This window comes from Oxyura jamaicensis, unplaced genomic scaffold (genome assembly GCF_011077185.1).
Source record: "Oxyura jamaicensis isolate SHBP4307 breed ruddy duck unplaced genomic scaffold, BPBGC_Ojam_1.0 oxyUn_random_OJ64730, whole genome shotgun sequence".
Lineage (NCBI taxonomy): Eukaryota > Metazoa > Chordata > Aves > Anseriformes > Anatidae > Oxyura > Oxyura jamaicensis.
In genome coordinates, this window is record NW_023307653.1 from 1 (window position 1) to 7,526 (window position 7,526).

The window sequence follows — 7,526 nt, forward strand, 5'->3', positions numbered from 1 at the left end:
GTCTTCCCTTCTAGGCCCTTCACCATCTTTGTAGCCCTCCTCTGGACACTAGCCAACACTTTAATGTCCTTTGTGTAGTGTGGTGCCCAGAACTTCACACAGTACTCGAGGTGAGGCCACACCAGCGCAGAGTAGAGTGGGACTGGGCTGGCCACAAAGCAGCAAATGGATTTTCAAAGGTGGGTGGGCGGGTTACTTTTTCCTTCCCCGCCCGGCCCCCCCCCCCCCCCCCCCCCCCCGTACCTCAATAACCAGGGAAGCCTGCAGCCCCCCAGGCCAACCCCACTCCCCAGAACAACACTACACAACACTGCTGGCCCTGGGGCTCCTCAGGAAGCACCACTGCGCACACACAGCACCCTGCTCTGCTCCCAGGACACCCCAGGTCACACACAGCCTTGCCACAGCCCAGCACCTCTGGGCTGGCCTGAGCAGCCATTCCTGCAGCCCCTGCCCATGCTGCCCACAGCCCCCAAGCTGGCACTGCTGCTCTGCAGAGCGAGGGGGCTGTGGTGTGGGGGGTTGTGGGGGCACTCTGTAGGGCCGTGCTGGTCAGGCTGGGAAGGCAGAGCCAGCTGGTGGGGGGCACTGCCACTGCCTGCCTCCCATCCAAGGGGTTCTGTGGCCATGGAGGGTGCGCACAGATAGCCGGTCTTCTTCAGAGTCAGAGACTCATGGAATAGCCCGAGCTGGAAGGGACCCACAAGGATTGTTGAGTCCATGTCATTCCCAATGCTGGGAGATGTTTGGGGGTTATTCACTCTGTCTAGTCCATGGAATTTCACCAGAGGTATAACAACTAATTCAGCAGACAGCTTTCCCTATGCCTGCTGGGTTCCCTGGAGCTGAAGAGCTCTCCTTTGCCTGTTCCATCCCAGATTTAGCACTTTATCTCTGGGTGTCTCCACCTTTGACAGGCTCAGGTTCTTTGGGCTCCATTCCCTACTGACTCCCTGGCACACACTGCCCCTGCCAATTCCCTACTCTCTACTGGCAGCTCCTTCTTCCCTCCAGAAAGACGCCTTTCCTTCCAGAAAGATGACAGGAGCAATCAGTCCCAACAACCACACAAGGGCTCAGGTGGAGAATGTGGGAGGTGAAAGAGAGAAGCTCAGGAAAGACTAAGCCCTGGGACACCTTGGCAGTACTGCTTTGCAGGACTCTTCTCCCCTCCACCTCTGCACACAACTATGTGCCCCTGCAGGTACACCACAGGTCTCTGAGGAATGATCTCAGTCAAGCAAGTCACTACAGGGCCCTTCACCTTAATTAAATATATCTCTAACACACTTGAAAAACACCTTGTTTCCACCAAGTCTCGGAGTCACACTTCTCTCTGGGTGGCTCCACCTTGGACACTCTCGTGCTCTCTGGGCTCCTTGCCCTGCTGACTCCCTGGCACATACTGTCCCTGCCAGTCCCCTGGATTCTGCTGGTAACTCCTGCTTCCCTCCAGAAAGATGCCTGCCTGCCATCAGCCCTTTTGCATGCTGTGGGCACAGGCAGGTGCATTCACCATAGCTATAGCTGCTGGGCATGAATAGGCAGGATGGGAATCAGCCCTCTTCCTAAATCCTGATCCTGGAACCCCGATCTCATCTCCCTGAGCCCACACTGAAACAAGAAAAGCAAGTAACCTCCTTCAAGTCTATTTCTTTGCAGTATCCATGAGAGCAGCTCTGGGAGAAGAGCTGAGCCTTCAGGCACTGCCCACAGCAGATCCCCTTTTATGCTGCAGCTGCTGGTACAGAGCCAGCTGTGTTAGAGAAGTGCCCCTGGCCTGTCCGTGTCTGTGGACCCAGGACTGCCCCACAGCAGCACGGTGAACAAGCAACAAGAGCAATCAGTCCTCACAACAGCACAAGGACTCTGAAGGAGAATGTCAAAGGTTAAAGAGAGCATCTCAGGAAAGACCAAGCCCTGGGACAACCTGACAGTGCTGCAGTGCCTGAAATCTTTTTCCCTTCCTCTCCTCACACAGTCAAGTGCCACTGCAGTTCTACCACAGAACTCCAAGAAAAGATCCCAGACAAGCAAGACACTTCAGAATCTTTTCCTTTATTTAAAGTGTCAGAGAGTTTGGATCCACATTTATACCAAACGTTGAAATCATAAGAGAAAGGAAGATAGTGAAATGGAAGGGGATGAACAATCAAATTTCTTCATGTCGTATTGTGTTAAATTATGAGTGAGATGAAGAAGAAGACAGGCAGTCTATTGCTCGTCTTAGCAAAAAATACTCAGTCATCAGTTTCCACACTGCATCCTTCAGCTCCTGGTTCCTCATGCTGTAGACAAGGGGGTTCAGTGCTGGAGGCACCACCGAGTACAGAACTGCCAGCAAAAGATTCAGGGAGGAGGAGGACATACTGAGTGGCTTCAGGTAGGAAAATACTGCAGTGCTGATGAACAGGGAGACCACAGCCAGGTGAGGGAGGCATGTGGAAAAGGCTTTGTCTTGGCCCTGCTTTGAAGGGATACTCAGCACGGCTCTGAAGATCTGCACATAGGAGAGCACAATGAAAATGAAACACCCAAATAATAAACAAGCACTAACCACAATAAGTTTAGCCTCTTTGATATAGGCATCTGAGCAGGAGAGCTTGAGGATCTGGGGAATTTCACAGAAGAACTGGTCCAGGACATTGCCTTGGCAGAGAGGGAGGGAAAAGGTATTGGCAGTGTGCAGCACAGCATAGAGAAAAGTACTGCCCCAGGCAGCTGCTGCCATGTTGACACAAGTTCTGCTGTCCATTATTGTCCCATAGTGCAGGGGTTTGGAGATGGCAACATAACGGTCATAGGCCATGATGGTGAGAAGAAAAAACTCTCCTGTGACAAAGGCGACAAACATAAAGACCTGGGTAGCACAGCCTGCATAGGTAATTAATGTTGTGTCCCACAGGGAGTTGGCCATGGCTTTGGGGACAGTGGTGGAGATGGAGCCCAGGTCGAGGAGGGCGAGGTTGAGGAGGAAGAAGTACATGGGGGTGTGGAGGTGGTGGTCGCAGACTACGGCAGTGAGGATGAGGCCGTTGCCCAGGAGGGCAGCCAGGTAGATGCCCAGGAAGAGCCCAAAGTGCAGGAGCTGCAGCTCGCGTGTGTCTGCTAATGGCAGGAGGAGACACTCAGTGGGGAAGCTGTTGTTGGACATTTAATGCCTCAGGGTTTGCAGACCTGCTCTAGGAGAAGGAAAAAGTGGCTAGTTAGGCAGATCTCTCTGAGCAAAAGCCAGTCCTCCTCTCTACAGAAATGACCGTTCCCTGAGGTGAATGACAAATGAGCCTTCTCATTCAACAACCCTCCTAATTAAATGACAGCATGTCTGAGAGTTTAAAATGTATTTTGGGTACTTTGTTCCCCAGAAGACACCCTCAGGGCAGGGCCCCAGCAGTCCAGTTCAGAACAGAAGCTCACACCCACCTGCACCCCAGATAAAGACAGTAGGAGAACCAACACAGGTGGAGAAATAAGAAAGAATACCACAATGCTCCAGCCGGCTGACACAGCGGAAGGCAGATGGCTGTAGTGGGTTTATGTGGCAAAGTTTTGGTAGCAGGGGCGCATCGGGGTGGCTTCTGGGAGAAGAATCTAGAAGGTGCCCCATGTTAGATAAGGGCCCAATGCTGACCACAGCCGAGCCAATAAGCAATGTTGTTTGTGCCTCTGTGAGAGCATATTTAAGAAAGGGGAAAAAAAGAAGTGGCTGCACAGCAGCTGAGAGAGAGAGGAGTGAGAAACAGACTTGCAGGCACTAAGGCCAGTTTAAAAGGAGGGGGAGAGGTGCTCCAGGTGCCGGAGCAGAATTCCCCGGTGGTGAGGACCATCGTGAAGCAGGTTGTCCCCCTGTAGCCCATGGAGTACCACAGCGAAACAGGCTTCCACAGTGGATCTGTGGAGCCCCCAGTGGAGCAAGTGGACCTTCATGGATGAAGGCTCCAGCCTGTGGAGGACCCCCACCGGAGCAGATTCTGGGCCAGAGCTGTAGCCTGTGGAGAGAAGCCCACACAGGAGGAGGTGACCTGGCAGGAGCTGCTGCCCTTGGGGGACCCACATTGGAGCAATTTGCTCCTGATGGATGGACCCTGTGGTACGGACCCATATCTGGTGCAGTTCTTGAAGAGCTGCTGCCTGTTGGAAGCCCACACAGGATCAATTCGGGAAGGCTGGCATCCCGTGGGAGGGACACCACGTAGGAGCAGGGGATGAGACTGACAGAGAAGGAGCAGCAGAGACAAAGTGCTATAGACTGACCACAACCCCCGTTCCCCTGCACCACTCGGGGGGAGGAGGTGGAAAAGGGCAGATGGGGGGAAGGTGTTTTTGGTTTCTTCCTTTGTTTCTCACTTCTCTGTCTTGTTAGTAATAGACAATAAATTTTAATATCTTCCTACTCTGAGTCTGTTTTGCCCATGATGATAATTATTAGGCGATCTCCCTGTCCTTATCTCAACCTTTGAGCCACTTTCATCATATTTCCTCCCCCTTTGCCTATGAGGAGGGGGAGTGAGAGAGCAGCTGTGTCGGAATTTGGCCACCCACCCAACTGAAACCACCACAATGGGCAGGTAAGGAAATCTTACAAAACTTGCATGTCATCTATGGAAGTGACACTGCAGGGCAGGTGCCTAATCTTAGCCTCATTGTGGTGTATCACAGTGCAGGACAGAGGCTACTCTCCTCTCCTGGAGGTCCAGCTGAGGAGGAGGTGGCTCAAGCCATAAAGCCCCTGAGGGCAGAGGTTTTGCTGGGTGGCAGAGGAGAGCAGGGTTTTCTTGCAGGGAAGGTGCCTGCACTGAAGGCCTGGCAGGGGGTGCCTGAATCCCCCCTCCCTTGGTGTTTCAGGCAGCAGCTCCCTCCCCCTCCCTGCCCTGGTCTCTGCTGCCTCGAGTTGTCCCTGTTGACAGCTGCTTCCCTGTCCCCACATCTCCTCCCTGCCATTGTTCACAGAGCCCGTCCCATGCTCTGTGTGCTCATTTCTGCCCTACAGAAACAACCTTTCCCAAGGCACTTTTCTGGAACATATTCCTGTGTTCAGTGGCAAAGGAGCTGCTCTGACCTGTCCTGAGAGCCCTTCAGGACAGGAAAGGGAAAGATGAGAGACTGGAATTCCTTTCCTTCTGGTAGTGTAGGCATTTTTTTCCTTTTCAAGAATCTCCCTGAGAGATGCCCTGGGGGTGCTGTGGAGCTGTGAGCAGCCTGACCTAGGCAGCAGCCTCTGGACACCAGCAGGACCGTGCCCTGCCCAGCTGGAGGGGGGGACAGGGGACTCCTTCCACTCACAACTTCTCCCCACAGCACCCTGGGCAGCTCCCTGGGCAGGCTGAGACCTGAGCCTGGCAGGTGGCAGAGACCCTACCCCGGCACACAGCCACACAGCCCCTGCACATCCTGCAGCTGGCTCTGCTTGAAGGAACCTTCATGTCCTGTCCCTCTGACAGCTTTGGATGATAATCTCTGCTCTGGAGCTTGTCCTTCAAACAGTAGAGATAGTAGAGTCCTCCTGAAAGCCTCCACAAGCTGTGGGATTTGCTATGAATTCTGGAGATGGCACCAGGAAAAACAGCTGTGTTGCCCCGTAGCCAGAGACTTACCCTGTTCAGGTCTGTGAAGGTTTCTCCCACACTGAGCTCTCAGCATCCCCCCGCCACACTGCCTTTAACATCTCCCTCCCTTCTCTCAGCTGCCCTTGTCCCCTGCAGGCAGTGCCCCCAGCCCTGCTGCGCTGTGCAGAGGAGCTGCTCCTGGGCAGAGCTGTCTCTCTGCAGCACTGCCCGCTTGCCAGGAGCTCCCATGGGCCCATGAGCCCGTCATAGCTCAGCAGCACAGGGAGATCTTGACAAGTCCCTGGGCCTCCAGGGGAATCCAACCTGAAACAGACTGATGCAATCACTGTTCTTCCTTCTCTCCACTGAGGAAGGAAACTCATTTCCAGCACTATTGTTCCTCATATCAGAAAAAGTGTGAATTCCAAGAATTACCTTTCTCTGCAGAGCTGCTCTCAATGATTTCTTCTCCCAGTCCTTGTCCTCCCTTGTTCTATCACTACACTCCCTGATAAAGAGTCTCCCCCCAGCTTTTCTGTAGGCTCCCTTTAGGTATTGTAAGGCTGCTAGAAGGTCTCCCCAGAGTATTCTCTTCTGCAAGCTGAACAACCACAACTCTCTCAGCCTGTCTTCATAGGAGAAGTCCGCAAGCCCTGTGATCATCTTTGTGGCCCTCCTCTGGACTCGTTCTAATATTCCCACTTCCTTCTTGTGCTAGGGGCCCCAGAGCTGAACAAAGTACTCTGGGTGGGGTTTCATGAGAGCAGAGTAGAGGGGGCAAATCCCCTCCCCTGCCCTGCTGGCCATGTTCTTTTGATGTAGCCCAGGATATGGTTGGCTTTCTGGGCTGCGAGCACATGCTGCCTGTTCATGGTGAGCTTTGCATCCACCAACACCCCCACGTTCTTCTCCTCAGGGCTGCTTTCAATCCATTCTCTGCCCTGGAGTGCTGCAAAGGATGGCTATAAGCTCTTCAGAAGGGACAGGCAACAAAGGAGGGGCAGTGGTGTGGCTCTTCATATCAGAGAGGGTTTCGAAGTTGACCAGCTCAGGGCTGGGGATGATATGGTTATGTCCCTATGAATAAGGACCAAGGGGAAAGCCAATAAGATAGACATCCTGGCGGGGTCTGTTATAGACCTCCAAATGAGGATGAAGAAATGGATGAAGTGTTCTACAAGCAGTTGGTGGAAGTCATGCAATTGTCAGCACCTGTACTCATGGGGGACTTAAAGTTCCCGGACAGACTTTGGGAAAACAATACAGCTCAGAGAAAGTGGTCTAGGAGGTTCCTGGAGTGTGTGGAAGAGAGCTTCCTGACTCGGCTGGTTAGTGAGCTTACCAGGGGTGTGCCCTGTTAGACCTGCTGTTCATGAACAGAGAAGGACTGGTGGGAGATGTGGTAGTAGGGAGCGGTCTTGGGCAGAGTGACCGAAAAATGGTAGAGCTGTCTATTCTTGGTGAAGACAGGAGGGATGTCAGTAAAACTGCCCTCTTGGACTTCCAGAGGGCAGACTATGAGCTGTTCAGGACTCTGGTCAGGAGGATTCCTTGGGAGTCAATCCTGAAAGGCCAGGGGGTGCAGGAAGGCTGGATACTCCTCTAGAAGGAAGTCTGAATTGTGCAGGAGCAGGCTGTCCCATGTGCCTTGAAATGAGACAGCAGGGAAGAAGACTGGCGTGTCTGAATGGGGAACATTTGCTGAGTGTCTGTGAGAAAAAAGAGAGCTTATGTCGAGTGAAAGAAGGGACAGAAAACCCGGGGAAAGTGCAAAGGTGTTTCTAGCATACACAGGGAAAAAATCGGAAAGGCAAAAGCCCAGCATGAGCTCAACCTGGCCACTGTGGTTAAAGATAACAAAAAATCTTTTTACAAATCTATTAACAAAAAGAGGCGGACCAAGGAGAATCTGCATTCTTTCCTGAACATGATTACTGAGGATAAGGAAAAGGCTGAGATTCTCAATGCCTTCTTGACATC

At 52.8% G+C, this 7,526-nt stretch overlaps 1 long non-coding RNA gene across 1 annotated transcript; it reads right to left on the reverse strand.

The window, feature by feature from the left end:
• Positions 1-73: 73 nt before the first annotated feature.
• Positions 74-4,937, reverse strand: LOC118159007. The gene is made up of 3 exons (XR_004746968.1): positions 4,926-4,937; positions 4,277-4,278; positions 74-142 (listed from the first exon to the last, which is right to left on the reverse strand). It is a non-coding gene; the product is annotated as an uncharacterized LOC118159007 (long non-coding RNA).
• Between the last annotated feature and the right edge of the window lie 2,589 nt (positions 4,938-7,526).